Raw genomic sequence first — 16,758 nt, 5'->3', positions numbered from 1 at the left:
GTTTGAAGAGTGGGAGAAGAGGGTTGCATTGACAATCCAACACAATGGGCATCACATTGAACACATTTTATAAGTGGTCAGAAACTTGTAAATAACTCATGAATAACTCATGAAAGAATAAAGTTACCTTAAAACCAAGCACATCATTGTTTTTCTTGTGAAGTTCCCAATAAGTTTGATGTGTCACATGAAAAAACAAAAGTTGGATTCAAAATGGCTGACTTCAAAATGGCCGCCATGGTCACCACCCATCTTGAAAAGTTTCCCCCACACACATATACTAATGTGCCACAAACAGGAAGTTAATATCACCAACCATTCCCATTTAATTAAGGTGTATCCATATAAATGGCCCACCCTGTACAATAGAGGCCTCTTGGAACTCTATGGCATCCGTAATACGGTCATGTGACATGAGCCCATAGGTTTATCAAATTTTGGGACAAGTTGCCACTAACATATTTATAGTTCTATATCATTAACCATATCACCCCATTTTAAACAGTTTTCCCTATGTTTTGATAGGCGAAACATAAAAAGCTTACATTTTTTTTAAACTAACACTTTATTACAGCCATGAATGATTCGCTTCTTTAAAGTTTATTTGTAAGCTTCCTAGTACTTTTATTAACCAGACACAAGGCAATGTTTTGAAAGAAGCCGGATCTGTGATGGCACATATTAATTTAGATAATTGGTCATTCATTTATGAGACATCACAGAGCCCAGGAATAGCTTTGACATCAAAAACGGTTAATGAATTGCACTTTACTAATGTAAAAACATCTCTGAAGTGAGTGCATTTATCTATTTGGTCAGTGCTTTTACTTACCATTTGAAACAATTAAATGGTCATAAAGGCACAATTGTATTTTACAAAAGCTACCACTTTCATAATTGTTTTCCCTTCCTATGAATAAAGTAAAATATATTCTATATTTCTACTCATGTGAATACAGTGCATAACATGTTTCATTCCCTTGATAGATATAAGGAATTTGTGATTAGCCATTAAATTAATGGTAGAATATAGAGCTTTATCTCTTTGTCAATAATCTTCACATTTTTGGGTTTCTATTAGTAATATAAGCAATAATATTGTTTTAATTGAAATCTGGATATAACATTCTAATTCTAAAAAAAATAATCAATACAACCCGGTTAATATGTGGGCTAGGATTTAGGGTTAGATAGTCTGGTGATAAGGATATATTATGTTACAGTTAGTAAAAGTTTCTGGTTAAGGTTGTGCTAATAAATATTTACTTATGATTTAGTATGCACAGCATACACAGGAGTAGATCTTCCTCTTTTATTTCTTAATAGTAAACCCTAAGAAGATGCAACAGCATGGAAAACATTATAGAGCAGTAGTATGGTATAAGCTGTGAATCGAGCTCTGGGGTGAGATCTAATACTCACAGATGGCTTTTTGCAGTCTCCCTGTGTGTTTCTGCCTCTGAACCTGCTCCCATCTCCTTCCTCACCCCTCTCCTCTCTATCAACTTGTATTGGCAGCATGTAATCTTAGTAAGTTGCTAATAAAATGCTAGCATTGAGTAGCAGAGTTTTAAAGGGTACTCCGTTATATAAATTTTTTTTAAACATTGTCCCCAGGCAAAAATCTGAACTAATCGGCTGCTTCGTTCTTGGTCCCTGGTATTGTTGCTTCTGTCCTCCGATGTGTTGTTCTTCTTGGTTGCTGGTGGTCAACACATCATACTATCACTCAACTAATCGCTGGTCGCAGCAATGTCCTGTCTTGGCCAGTGATGGGTTAAGTGGCAGTATGGTGTATTGAGCCCCAGCACTGTCTTTGTCCAGTTGCTGGGGCTCAATAGATCACACTGCATCTCAGTCTATCACCAGTTGAGGCAGGACATTACTGAGCAATACTGAGGCATTGAGGGAGCGGCGGCAGGTAAGTCCAGGTTTTATATATATATATATATATATATATATATATATATATATATGCTGGTAGCCCGTGGATGATGTTTAAAAAAGTTTAGAAGCCGGATAACCCTTTTAAGCCTTCCATCTGGGAAGTGCTACATCATGTGACAAACTTGCATGTGCAGCTTTACTAGTACTAGATATGCAGCTTTAACTGACAACTGATGTTTCTCCAATAGTTCAAATAGCTTATTCCTGGACTGACCCTATTCCTCACAGTAAAACTCTCAAGGTTATCTCAGCCATCTGCCAAAACACTTTCTTTGCAGTCAGACCATCAAAGGTTAGATGCCTACTCTGCTGTAGAAAATGTATTACTTATTCTTTTTATATTTTTTTATGTAAAGTTTTATATTAGAAATTATAATTATAAATAAATGTATTATAAATTATATTAAACAATTGATTAACTGATGCAAGTACACTTTAACCCCTTAAGGACACGGAAATGTCCTTAAGGACTTGGAAACGGGGACTTGGAAATGTCCTTAAGGACTTGGAAATGCCCTAAGTCCCCGTTTCCAAGTCCTTAAGGACACAGGGCATGTGGATACGCCCTGCGCATTTCTGGCCCCAGCCGCTAGCTGGAGCAGAGCCGGTGCCGGATGCCTGCTGAAATCGTTCAGCAGGCATCCCGGCATATCGCCCAGGGGGGTCATTATGTCCCCCCATGTCGGCGATGGCTGCAGATCGCTGGACAATTCAGTCCAGCAATCTGCGGCGGATTCCGGGTCAATCGGGTCTCCCCCTCTTCCGGAGGACATGAGCGGGAAGAAGACCCCGGGAGCTGGGGACCCCGATCCCCGGCGTCCCTGTTGGGATCGGGGCCCCAGGAGCGGCGGCGGCGGTGGCGTGGATCTGCAGTTGGAGGTGAGTGACAGCCTCCTGCTAAAAGGGCATGCTGGGAGCTGTAGTTATGCAACAGCAGGAGGCAGACCACCACAACTCCCAGCATTCCCTTATGGGCATGCTGGGACTTATAGTTTTGCAACAGCTGGAGGCACATTTTTTCTATGGAAAAGTGTACCTTCAGCTGTTGTATAACTACAACTCCCAGCATGCACAATCAGCTAAAGTGCATGCTGGGAGTTGTAGTGGTGCATCTGCTGGTTGCCTAACTACAACTCCCAGCATGCCTGTTGGCTGTCGGTGACTGCTGAGAGTTGTAGTTTTGCAACAGCTGAAGGCACACTGAGTTAAGTAGCAAACCAGTGTGTCTCCAGCTGTTGCATAACTACAATCCCCAGCATCCCCAGCCAAAGTAGTATGCCTCCGTCTGTTGCATAACTACAAGACCCAGCATGCCCTTCCGCTATCCGTACATGCTGGGGGTTGTAGCTTTTGCAACAGCTGAAGGCACACTGGTTGCAAAACACTGAGTTTGTTACCAAACTCGGTGTTTCACAGCCAGTGTGCCTCCAGTTGTTGCAAAACTACAACTCCCAGCATGCACTGATATACCGTACATGCTGGGAGTTGTAGTTTTGCAACAGCTGGATGTTTCTCCCCCCCCCCCCCAATGTGAACGTACAGGGTGCACTCACATGGGCGGAAGTTTACAGTAAGTATCCGGCCGCAAGTTTGAGCTGCGGCAAATTTTCTGCCGCAGCTCAAACTGCCAGCGAGAAGCTACTGTGAACCCCCGCCCGTGCGACTGTACCCTAAAAACACTACACTACACTACACTAACAAAAAATTAAATAAAAAGTAAAAAACACTACATATACACATACCCCTACACAGCCCCCCTCCCCAATAAAAATGAAAAACATCTGGTACGCCACTGTTTCCAAATTGGAGCCTCCAGCGGTTGCAAAACTACAACTCCCAGCATGCACTGATTGACCGTACATGCTGGGAGTTGTAGTTTTGCAACAGCTGGATGTTTCTCCCCCCCCCCCCCCCCAATGGGAATGTACAGGGCACACTCACATGGGCAGAGGTTTACAGTAAGTATCCGGCTGCAAGTTTGAGCTACGGCAAATTTTCTGCCGCAGCTCAAGCTGCCAGCGAGAAACTACTGTGAACCCCCATCCTTGCGATTGTACCCTAAAAACACTACACTACACTACCAGAAATAAAATAAAAAGTAAAAAAACACTACATATACACCCCTACACAGCCCCCCTCCCCTCCCCAATAAAAAAGAAAAACGTCTGGTACACCACTGTTTCCAAAACTGAGCCTCCAGCTGTTGCAAAACAACTACTCCCAGTATTACCAGATAGCCACTGATTGTCTAGGCATGCTGGGAGTTTTACAACAGCTGGAGGCACCCTGTTTGGGAATCACTGGCGTAGAATACCCCTATGTCCACCCCTATGCAAGTCCCTAATTTAGGCCTCAAATGCGCATGGCGCTCTCACTTTGGAGCCCTGTCGTATTTCAAGGCAACAGTTTAGGGTCACATATGGGGTATCGCCGTACGTGGGAGAAATTGTGTTACAAATTTTGGGGGGGTATTTTTTATGCTATTACCCTTTTTAAAAATGAAAAATTTTTGGGAAACCAAGCATTTTAGGTAAAAAAAATTTTTTTTCACATATGCAAAAGTCGTGAAACACCTGTAGGATATTAAGGTTCACATTACCCCTTGTTACGTTCCCCGAGGGGTCTAGTTTCCAAAATAGTATGCCATGTGTTTTTTTTTTTTTGCTATTCTGGCACCATAGGGGCTTCCTAAATGCGGCATGCCCCCAGAGCAAAATTTGCTTTCAAAAAGCCAAATGTGACTCCTTCTCTACTGAGACCTGTAGTGCGCCAGCAGAGCACTTTTCACCCCCATATGGGGTGTTTTCTGAATCGGGAGAAATTGGGCTTCAAATTTGGGGGGTATTTTCTGCTATTACCCTTTTTAAAAATGTTAATTTTTTGGGAAACCAAGCATTTTTTTTTACATATGCAAAAGTCGTGAATCACCTGTGGGGTAGTAAGGTTCACTTTACCCCTTGTTACGTTCCCAGAGGGGTCTAGTTTCCAAAATGGTATGCCATGTGTTTTTTTTTTGCTGTCCTGGGCCAATAGGGGATTCCTAGAGGTGACATGCCCCCCAAAAACCATTTGTCGCTCCTTCCCTTCTGAGCCCTCTACTGCGCCCACTGAACAATTTACATAGACATATGAGGTATGTCCTTACTCGAGAGAAATTGGGTTTCAAATACAAGTAAAAATTTTCTCCTTTTTACCCTTTGCAAAAATTCAAAAATTGGGTCTACAAGAACATGCGAGTGTAAAAAATTAAGATTTTGAATTTTCTTCTTCACTTTGCTGCTATCATTGTGAAACCCCTAAAGGGTTAATACACTTACTGAATGTCATTTTGAATACTTTGGGGGGTGTCGTTTTTTATAATGGGGTCTTTTTTGGGGAATTTCTAATATGAAGACCCTTCAAATCCACTTCAAAACTGAACTGGTCCCTGAAAAATAGTGAGTGAAAATTTTGTGAAAAATTTCAAAATTGCTGCTGAACTTTGAAGCCCTCTGGTGTCTTCCAAAAGTAAAAACTCATAAATTTTATGATGCAAACATAAAGTAGACATATTGTGTATGTGAACCCAAAAAATGTATTTGGAATATCCATTTTCCTTACAAGCAGAGAGCTTCAAAGTTAGAAAAATGCAAAATTTTAATTTTTTTCATCAAATTTGGGGATTTTTCACCAAGAAAGGATGCAAGTTACCATAAAATTTTACCACTTAGTTAAAGTAGAATATGTCACGAAAAAACATTCTCGGAATCAGAATGATAACTAAAAGCATTCCAGAGTTATTAATGTTTAAAGTTACTGTGGTCAGAATTGCAAAAAACGCTCTGGTCCTTAAGGTGTAAAATGGCCTGGTCCTTAAGGGGTTAAATATGTGAAATTATGAATAAGGTTTAGTTTGGGATTGTTTTAATAATGGGGAACATTAATGGGGAACAACCTGAGGTTAGTTGGGGGAAGATCAGAATCAAGACCAGTAAAAAGTTTACTGAAAGAATAATAGATACTTTGACAAAACTTTCAGCAGATGTGGTTGAAAAATCATCAGTAAGTAAATATAAGCCTGTATGCGATGAACACATTTCTATTCTAGGCTAAAAAGGAAATAAAATAAGGGCAGACTAGATGGAAAATCTTCTATGTTTCTATGTATTCTAAGCAGAACATTAAATGTCATCAGAAATGCCACAATTTGCAAAAAATTAAAATAAAAAAATGTCAATTCTAATAAAATAAAATAACTACATTAATTTGAAGAGGAAAAATCTGAAGAGAAAAATAAAACAATTGTTAATATCTTCTTGGCGTTTGTTGTAAAGCTAATAAACAGAATCGTAAAAGTAGAAAAGATTTGTTTCCAATCCATACGCTGGTATCTGCTGGGCTTCAGGACATGTTTATGTAATTTGCTCTGTATGAAATTGAAAAGCAAAAGCCTAAAAATATAAAATCCAAACTAAAAGTTGCACGCCGATAGACTGCATAAGAAATAAAGTAGGTGCACGATACTATGCATAGTAATATAGTTATCTGTAATATTTTCTATTTGGTTAACAAATTTCACTCAGATTTTGAGCGGTTTTCTTTTTCTGAGCAGTTTTTGTCCACGTGATCATATCGTAATGATGCCTTTGTTCATTTATCTTAATATTGTTCAGGTAGGGCTTAGGGGTATACAGTTAACTGAGTGGATATTTTGAAGCATACCTTTATCCAGAATGATTTCTAGACAGTGCTTTATAAATTTTCATTTGGAGATAAATATTTTAAACATTTGTTACAAGGATAAAAAACCATCCTGTGACCTCCCCTAACTGGTGTTAAATAGGTGACTGATACTTAGTATAATTTTCCAGAATCTTGTTGATGGTAGTTGAAGTATTTTAATGTGTGCTAAGGGACATTTAACCCCTTAAGGACACAACCCATTTTGGCCTTCAGGACACGGACAATTTTCATTTTTGCGTTTTTGTTTTTTCCTCCTCTCCTTTAAAAAGGCATATCTCTTTTATTTTTCCACCTACAGACCCATATAAGGGCTTGTCTTTTTGGCCGACAAATAGTAATTTATAATGACACCTTTCTCAACATAGGTCAAGAAATCTCTACCATAGGACAATATACCATCCAGTCCTGTACCTTGGCCTCTGAGATAAATTGGAATCATTTGGTGCTGTAACGCCAAATGGACATTAGATGGCACCTAACAGTCCTAACTGCGACTCCAAGCACTCAGATACCCACAAGACTTATAGCAGACAGTACAGCAGTACTAGCAGTATAGCAGAAACGTACAAACAGCATACATATCAATATCTGAATAACAACTCATCAATAGATGAAAGAAACTGGGTTGGCTGGCAGAAGATGATGATGACAGACAGAAATCGAGTGCAATATGATGAATGGGAACAAATGCAAGGACTAACCCATTTTTTTTCCCCTAGATCTTCCTTAAACCTTTAACTAACACTTGAACACTTGAAAAACTAACTTCACTATCTCTACAGTGTCCCAATGGACTAATTCTTCATAGCAGAGACACTAGGAATTGCACAAGCTAAAAGGGGCTTATGAGGACTAATAAATCAGAAACTCTATTGTAAACAGTCCAGGGCTGGCAGTCAAGAAAGCTGATGCAGAACTACTTCAACAGCACACTAATAGAATAGGAGATGACAACCCTGCTGTAAGTAACAGGCTCTAGTAGCTACTTTTTGGGATGGTCTGACCTGTCGTATTAAAAATGAATAGGCTGTTCTTGATTTGCATGAAACTCTGAAATAATCTCTTTAGCCCACTGAATTGACATCAGGTTTCGTGGCAGAATCTGGGAAGCGGATCAAGTTTGACAGGCTATCACCTACTTTTTAAAGACCTGTAGAAGCCTCTGTTCCCATTTCCAATAGGACCTATGCACGTTGAAAGACTCAAGTTTTCCAACATTGAATGCTTAAAGGGGGGCTCCGGGAAGTTAATAAAAATAAAAATGCCCCAAAGCCACCACAATACCTGTTCTGTGTCCCCTGTGTTATCCATGTGATTTGCTATTGCTATTGAAAAAGAGGTAGATGAGTACCTTGAAACACGTCTAGCCTCTTTCACCTGTACCCCAGTATTGGCAAACCCGACGATCTTTACCATCATTCACCGGATCGCAAGAAATTTACCGGAGGACGCTTCCGGGGTTGTATGCATCCCGCCTGCCAGCGGACGTCTCCCCAACGAAAACCTTTTTCCGGAAACCAGGCTCCAGGACATTGCTGGTAAGAGGCACAGTGTGCCAAATCCCCAAATCCACTCAAAACTTTCCCTGTGCTGCCGGGGTAGAGTGGTCCACATTTGTGGGGCCTCCAGCACTGCAGCGTGCAGCCTCATACAACCACAGGATTACAATTAAGAGACTATCTATATCCCACTCACCAATCTCTATCCCTATGCCGCCAGGGTAGAGTGGGATACACACAAGGAAACCCCAGCGCCACAGAGCGCATTGATTTTAATCCCTTACCAACACGCTACCACATGCAGTATCCTGACCAGATATGAGCTATACAGAGACATTGCTACTCAGACTATTTGTAATCAACCATACAAGGCACGATCTCCGTGCATACATCTATAAGCGCTACAGACTATTTGCCACACTGGGATAGCAGCACTTTTTTACCGTGTATATTTTGTCAATTTTTTTTAACTGTATTTCATTGTATGAATATTTTATACATTCACTACCTTGCTTATCGTGGTAAGTCCGATGTAAGGGCCCTACAGAGGACACCACAAGCACTATCATTGTAATAATAAATTGTTTTAAATTAATTCACTGGATCTACATCATTTTTTAAATATATTTTATATACACCCATTTATTGGTGACAATCAAGCCCAGACTTGAGGAAAGTGTACCCCCACTTTATACATTGTTCACAGGTTGTATGGGATACACAACCTTTTTCACATTAGTACTCGTCTGGCAGTAATACTATTGTCCCTATTGTCGGGTTACAGCTACCTATACACGTTTTTAGCAGTAATTTTTCATTGCTTGCAGCCCAGACTATAACTCCCAGCAATCAGTGTGGATTTGTGTAATGGCTGCCAGCCAATTGCTTTTACTATCTGTGTGCATGCTGTGTTGTTGTAAACACAATCAGCAGCACACACTGTATAAGTCTTTTCTTTCAAACTATCCTTAACCCTAGCAATAAATCATGCTATGCTCTGAATGGCAGCAGTCAGTGATTAGATCCACAGCAGGAAAAGAGAAGAGTTATGTACTGAAGAGACTGTACTTCTCTGCCGGCAAGATAATCATGCAGGGAGGGGAGCTGTGGCTATGAAGACAGAAATCATGTGGTGTTTGTTTTTCAGAAGGGTGGGTGCTAGTCTCAGTGAGGGCTTTGCACAGAGACAAGCAGGATCTGAATATGACATCTTTCTCTCACTCCCTGCATGTTAGTGACAGCTAAAAGAGGGAATATTTGATAAGACCAATGTTTCATGCATTAATCCTATATAAAAGCTTGCCCCTGTGCCAGATTTATTTGGAGGCATCAACCTCTTAGTAAATCTGGTGCTTCTGCTGCTGCCTGTGGGACAGCCTTAGAAATATGTGCTAGCCTTAAGCAACTATGTATATATAGTCTGTGAAGATAAGAAGTTGACACAGTGTTGCAGATATATGTTGGTAGGTATTATAGTAGTCATAAGGATAGCAGCATTATATTTGTGGGATTAATTCTACCCAGGCAGAATGTGTCATAAATAAACAGCAGTCAGAGATAATGGTTCACTTCAACTGCAGGGCTTCTCCTGCTCTTTATTGTCCAAAGACAACATACATCCATATCCACACTGACAAGAGACATGCTTGTCTAAGCACTAGCTGCATGTTGACTTGCTCTTAATAACTAGTTACCATCATACCAGCAACTAAACAAAACGATAAATTACAATTTTCCCAGGAGAGGTTAGCAGACCTCAGGACCTCCAGTCACGTTTCTTTCAGCCTCTCAGTACAGACTGTCTCTCAACTGATTTTGAGCCCAGCTTTCTTTAGCTCACCGGTCTACTGTGAAAACTTGGCCTGGCCTAGAAAGAGGAATGAAAAGCCCTACTACCAAACCTGATTTTCATCCCATAAATATTCAGACCTACAATAAGTCTTTTAGTGCGCCCAATGTATATTTTCTTACATATACACTGTAAATCAAAGGGGGTCATTTATGGGATAAGATGCCCGTGTAAGAAAATATACATTGGGCGCACTAAAAGACTTCTGAAGCAAAGAATCACTGAGCACCTATATAACATCAAACTTGGCTATGAAGGACACCCATTGTCTCATCATTTTAAAATCAAACATAATTCCACAACCATTAATACTCAATTTTTTGGACTAGAAATCATTCCCAATTGGAGAGGGGGAAATTATATATGTCAAATGTCACGAGCAGAAGCTAGATGGATGTTTAATCTTAACACCGGGACCCCACATGGATTAAACAGTGACTTTGAGATTTTTGGTTTCCTGGAAGATTAAAACAATACAGAAAACCAAAGGAAATAATGATTTTTTAACACTTACCTGTCTGTGAAGGGTTAACAGGTTGATCAGCATATATAGAACGGCTCCGGAGCATTCAACCATCTCAGACGAAGTAGACCGGAAGTCTCCGAAATGCGTCAGATAGCTTTTTGGACCTCAAACAAACCCTGTAGTGACGTCACTGCGTAAGATCAGCTGATCAACTCTCTTTTTCATTCCGGTTAGAGATACGTTAAAGGCGCCAGCGGCTGGGGCTACTTCACGTTTATCTCCCCGAACCCTGACTACCGGACACGTGGATTACTTACACGAACCTCCAGGAACCACGGACAACGGAACCTCATCGCATGCAAAAATAATTATAGCTAAAAGGTATTTCTCAACCCTCACAGGTCATAGCAAAAGGTGCAAAAGAATAGAACTACATCGCACCTTATCTTGGCCTCCTATTATCTATTATAGGACTGCTCTGCCTTATATCGGTTACAATCTATACATCGTTGCTAGTGGTAACCATCTACAGTACACTTTCCATTGCTGCTGAAACAAGGGTACGATCTCATTGTTAACCATAGATTGACACTGTGTTTGACGATCCAAAATACAGGTTAACAAATTTTCTATATTTCTGTTACTATAGGCAACCACGCCAACCAATCATCGCTCTAATGCACTAGGAACTTTACTCACTGAATTGAGAAATAAACTCAACACTTTAGCACTTTAGGTGGGTCCTCCCATTACTTATTTACTGTAGAAATAAAACAGAGTCTTTTTAATTTATCACTAAAATATTTTTTATTCATTTCATTCACAGATTGATCTTGCCATTTTTATTCCACTGGATCGTGCTACGTCATCTTTTATTGCAAGTAACATATTTATTTATTTATTCTACATATTCTGAATACCGTATTTTTCGCCGTATAAGACGCACTTTTTCTTCCCCACAACTGGGGGGAAAAAGTCGGTGCATCTTATACGGCGAATACACACCTATCGCGGCGGACCCTGCGGCCATCAATGGCCGGGACCCGCGGCTAATATAGGACATCACCAATCGCGGTGATGCCCTGTATTAACCCTTCAGACGCGGCGATCAAAGCTGACCGCCGCGTCTGAAGGGAAAGTGACACTAACCCGGCTGTTTCGGCGATTTCACCGCGGCGGTCCCGAACAGCCCGACTGAATAGCCAGGTTAGTGCTTACAGGACACCGGGAGGGACCTTACCTGCCTCCTCGGTGTCTTCTCCGTTCAGGGATCCCCTGTATGGCCGGCGCTCTCCTTCCTTGTCATCACGTCGTCGCGTACGTGCGTCGGCGTGCGTAACGACGTGATGGTGGCGACGGAGAGCAAGGATACCCGGCCGGCAGCAGAGACGTTCCGGAGCGACGGGGACACGGCGACAGCGATGGAGCGACATCCAGGGCAGCGGTGACGGGTCCGGAGCGGCGGGGACACGTGAGTATTACCTCCTCCTGCAGTGGTCTTCAATCTGCGGACCTCCAGATGTTGCAAAACTACAACTCCCAGCATGCCCGGACAGCCGTTGGCTGTCCGGGCATGCTGGGAGTTGTAGTTTTGCAACATCTGGAGGTCCGCAGGTTGAAGACCACTATTGGGTTCAAAATCTTTATCTTTTTAGATTTTGCCCCTAAAAATTGGGTGCGTCTTATACGCCGGTGCGTCTTATAGGACGAAAAATACGGTAAATAAAAGCATATCATTTTTAAAATTAATTTATTAATTTATTGTATGCGCCAGCACTTACGGGATTCCATACGGTGCAAGGCTGCTACACACTAACCTTCTCTCTCCCACTCAGTAGCGCTAGTGTCATCTTTTTACATTTATACAAATATTCATACCTGATAACAGGACTTTTCAGGGCCCCTAGCTGCTAAGGTATGTTTTTCAGATTTATCAATCTGTCCGAGGACAAAAGCTTTCTGGTTTTCCCAGAGCAACCAATCACAGACCAACTTTCATATTACCAGAATAACTTGAGAAATACATGTTATAATATGTGTTTAAGTGTTGTGATATGTGTTTGTGTAACTTCATATAACTCTGTCGTTTATGGCAATCTTCATGATATTTAAAAAATGAACACAGAGGAATATGACATCAATATTTTCTGAATAATACACATTTATTTAATCCTAATATTTAGACTGAAACATTTATAAGATGGAATGTTCTACTATAGATTTTGGAGTGTTTTTGGTGTTGAACGTGAACAAAATGCAAGCTGAGATAATGGAGCAATTTAGCAGGGATTCTGGAGTACAGAAACATTTGTGCTTATTTAAATAACTGAAAAATCTTTCTGTTACAGCAAACCTTCATTGCTTCATGACAACAAAGAGTAGATGTCCGCTTCACTTGGCGCAAGCGCACGGTAATCTCCACAGGAAACAGACAATAAAAGAGCAGGAACCAGCGCTGGAACGTCTTCAGACTTATTGGAGGTTAAAAACACAGGAATGGATAAGCACACATACCACCACGCGGGGGATGGCAGTGACGCGTTTCAGGTCATGTGACCCTTCGTCAGACTGATTTCATTGCTTTATGTTAGATGTTCGGATGATCCATTTTTGTGTTACATGCCTTAACATTTAAATTACAACACCAAGAAGAACAAGCTGTCAGGTAATTCAAATGATCAAATATGCAAACACCTATCCCCAATATGTGAAATGTGGGAAAGGCTTCACTAGAATAAAAGCCACATTGAAAGCATATTTGTGCAGCCACATGAAACCTCAGGAATAAAGTCAGTAGAGTATGATTGTAAGACGCCACCATGCCCCCTCCTATAGACTTGCATTGAGGCGGCGTGACCAACCCCCGCAGTGCGGACACAGCGTTCGGAGCTAAATGTTCCGAACGCTGGCCATTGGAGTACCCCTTTAATGTTGCATGTCACAGTGGTTAGGAGATCAATGAAGGGCTTAAATGACAGCAAGAGGTACACAGAGATGAACCTTTGCACAGACAGATCATCAGACTGGAAGAATGACGTGCAGTTATCTATTCTTACACACCGAGCCTAGAATGTGGAACTGTGTCTACCAGAGGCTTAGCACTGATTGAAAGCACTTGGGGCACCTTTTGTTTTTAGGAATTGGACTTAACAGTAAAAACAACATATGATCTTTATTCTGTGGGTCCATACAAACAGAATGATATCCATGTTTACACTCGTCTATTATTGTACTGCTTTAAAAAAAAAAATGTTTTTAATCGAAATAGGTATGTACAAATTTGCCCTATTTTACCCCCTACAAATCTCTTATTTTTTCGTATACAGCGCTGTATGAAGGCTTATTTTTTGCACCATGATCTGAAGTGTTTATTGGTACCATTGTTGCTTATATGGGACATTTTGATCATGTTTTATGTCATTTATTGCTAGGATGTAGTGTGACCAAAAATCAGATTTTTTTTTTGCGTTTCCACTGTTTACCTTAAAGGATCCTTAAAGGAAAAACAGGTCAATTTAAAATTTTAATTGGGTAGAGGCTTATTCATGTTTAAAAAAAATAGCACTTTTTTTTTTTTACTATTTATTTTATATTTTTTAAGTTTCCAGACTACCGTATTTTTCGCCGTATAAGACGCACTTTTTCTTCCCCAAAACTGGGGGGAAAAAGTCAGTGCGTCTTATACGGCGAATACACCCCTATCGCGGCGTTCCCTGCGGCCATCAACGGCCGGGACCCGCGGCTAATACAGGACATCACTGATCGCGGTGATGCCCTGTATCAACCCTTCAGACGTGGCGATCAAAGCTGACCGCCACGTCTGAAGGGAAAGTGACACTAACCCGACTGAATAGCCGTGTTAGTGCTTACAGGACACCGGGAGGGACCTTACCTGCCTCCTCGGTGTCTTCTCCTTTCAGGGATCCCCTGTATGGCCGGCGCTCTCCTTCCTAGTCATCACGTCATCGCGTACGTGCGTCGGCGTGCGTAATGACGTGATGGCGGTGACGGAGAGTGAGGATACCTGGCCGGCAGCAGAGACGTTCCGGAGCGACGGGGGACACGGCGACAGCGATGGAGCGACATCCAGGGCAGCGGTGATGGGTCCGCAGCGGCGGGGACACGTGAGTATTACCGTCTATGCAGTGGTCTTCAATCTGCGGACCTCCAGATGTTGCAAAACTACAACTCCCAGCATGCCCGGACAGCCAACGGCTGTCCGGGCATGCTGGGAGTTGTAGTTTTGCAACATCTGGAGGTCCGCAGGTTGAAGACCACTATTGGGTTCAAAATCTTTATTTTTTTAGATTTAGCACCTATAAATTGGGTGCGTCTTATACGCCAGTGCGTCCTATAGGACGAAAAATACTGTATATAAGAAGTTTCTCTGAAGCAGCATGGAGCCGGTTATGAGTGCTCCAGCCCCATTTTTCACTCACCATGATGCAGGTGGTCCGATGAGATAAAACTAGCAATGCAACTGCTTTAAATGCCGTTATTAGTATTGATCCCAGCATCTAAAGGGTCAGTGGTGGTCATCACTGTGATCACCCTTAGTGGCCAGGTCTTGACTGTGATAGCAGCAGGTATCTGCCATCTATGCACTTGCGTCATAGTCGGAATGCCCCTTAGGTCGTAAATGTACGTCCTAGTGCGTTAAGTACCAGGAAGGCATATTACTACAGCAATTACTAAATAATAACATTATACAGTTATTAAATAAAACCACAGTACACAGACTGATATCCTTTATAACATCACTATACAAGGCACAATCAATTCTGCCACATCATGACCACTACTACCATTACCAGTATGTAGTCTATGGATAATACGACCGTATTGATACTGAATAAAAACCACTGTACACAGACCAGTATTGCTCTCACAGTGCCCATGTAATGCTGATCCCAGACCGTATGAGGATCTACAGATCTTATAAGTGATAGTGAAGTTACATCCTTTGACTCACAGGTAGCATCTTCTTTGAGTACTAATAGTGTAAAAAGGGGAGGCAGTCCTGCTAGGCTAGGTCAGAGTAAAAGATATAAGGTCAAAAATTAGAAGAAAGAGAGAGAGAGAAAAAAAGAGGAAAACGTGTCTAAAATAGCATAAAATGATAACATTTATTTGGAAAAATGATGTGAGGTCTGCGGCAGGGCCCTTGTCGCCGACTGGTCACTAGATAAAATGGTTACAATGGTATAAAATGCTAAAAATATAAAATATACACAGTGGTATTGCACTTCAACAATTGGACAATGAGACAATGAAAGTGGGGCAATGGGACAGTGCAAACAGTATCTGTTTAGTTATACTGTAAAGTCATATTATAGGAGCCAGGATTAATCCAGATGAAAGTACATAGCAAAAAAGTTGATAATCCAATAAGGCAAATTTTCGTTAGCTCTGGAGCCTCCCAGATAGGGGCCCACTATAAACGTTTTTAGGTGCAGAGATACAGGCAATGCCCCCTCTACCCCGACGGCACGGGGACTGAATGCAAGAGGGCAATCGCTATACAGTTCAGGCACTTAGTGCCTCTTACCGGCTACAGTGTGCACAGTCAGGTGAGTGCAGCTGTGCTTGCGATCCGGACACATGTCCCTCTGTCCCGGCGGCACGGGAGAAATGTAGGAGGGGTGATATGATCCAGTGCTGGGGGTCGGAGATGATGGCTGGGAAGCAGCGTGTGGCAGCGCTGTGAAGCCTAGCGGTCGTAGCAGCGTATGGCAACGCTGGAGGTATCTTCTCTACCCCGACGGCACGGGGAGCAGGTGAGAGAGTAGGTGAGGACCGGCAATGCGGTAACGATTGTCTCAGATGATGTGCAGGGTTGTCTCAACATCAGACGCGTTTCGGGGAACTGCGTCCCCTTTTTCAATGGTGGAGGTTCAGGATGACTGTATGGGTCATGGCTGAAAATTTCAGTCTTTTATAACCCATTTTGTGGGCGTCGTCCTTGTGTAATACAAAGGCTGGATGTGGGTTTTAGAAGGGAAGTGTCAGAGTTTACAGTTAGCTTCAATAAAGTTTTTGGACACGTTTTTCATAGATGTGGCACCTGTTCAGGTTGCAAAAACACCAAATTTCCAAAGAAAACAGAAAAAGTTACCTCTACCTCAAATAACTTTCAGTGGTCCATTAAACAATTCCTAACATGCAATTCCAAGGGTGTTATCTACATCATTACATGCAACTGCCAAAAACAGTACATCGGCAGGACCAAACGTTCCCTTAAAACACGTATAGCCGAACATATATATAACATAAAA

At 41.7% G+C, this 16,758-nt stretch overlaps 1 long non-coding RNA gene across 1 annotated transcript; it reads left to right on the top strand.

Annotated features, from left to right (window-relative positions):
* The first annotated feature begins 2,104 nt into the window (after positions 1-2,104).
* On the top strand, positions 2,105-11,360 carry LOC130274072 (uncharacterized). The gene is made up of 3 exons (XR_008844235.1): positions 2,105-2,239; positions 11,133-11,219; positions 11,310-11,360. It is a non-coding gene; the product is annotated as an uncharacterized LOC130274072 (long non-coding RNA).
* The last annotated feature ends 5,398 nt before the right edge of the window (positions 11,361-16,758 follow it).

Source organism: Hyla sarda, chromosome 5, assembly GCF_029499605.1.
Source record: "Hyla sarda isolate aHylSar1 chromosome 5, aHylSar1.hap1, whole genome shotgun sequence".
NCBI classification, from domain to species: domain Eukaryota; kingdom Metazoa; phylum Chordata; class Amphibia; order Anura; family Hylidae; genus Hyla; species Hyla sarda.
The sequence above is the reverse complement of the archived record's forward strand: the minus strand, read 5'-3'. Positions and strand labels throughout refer to the sequence as shown.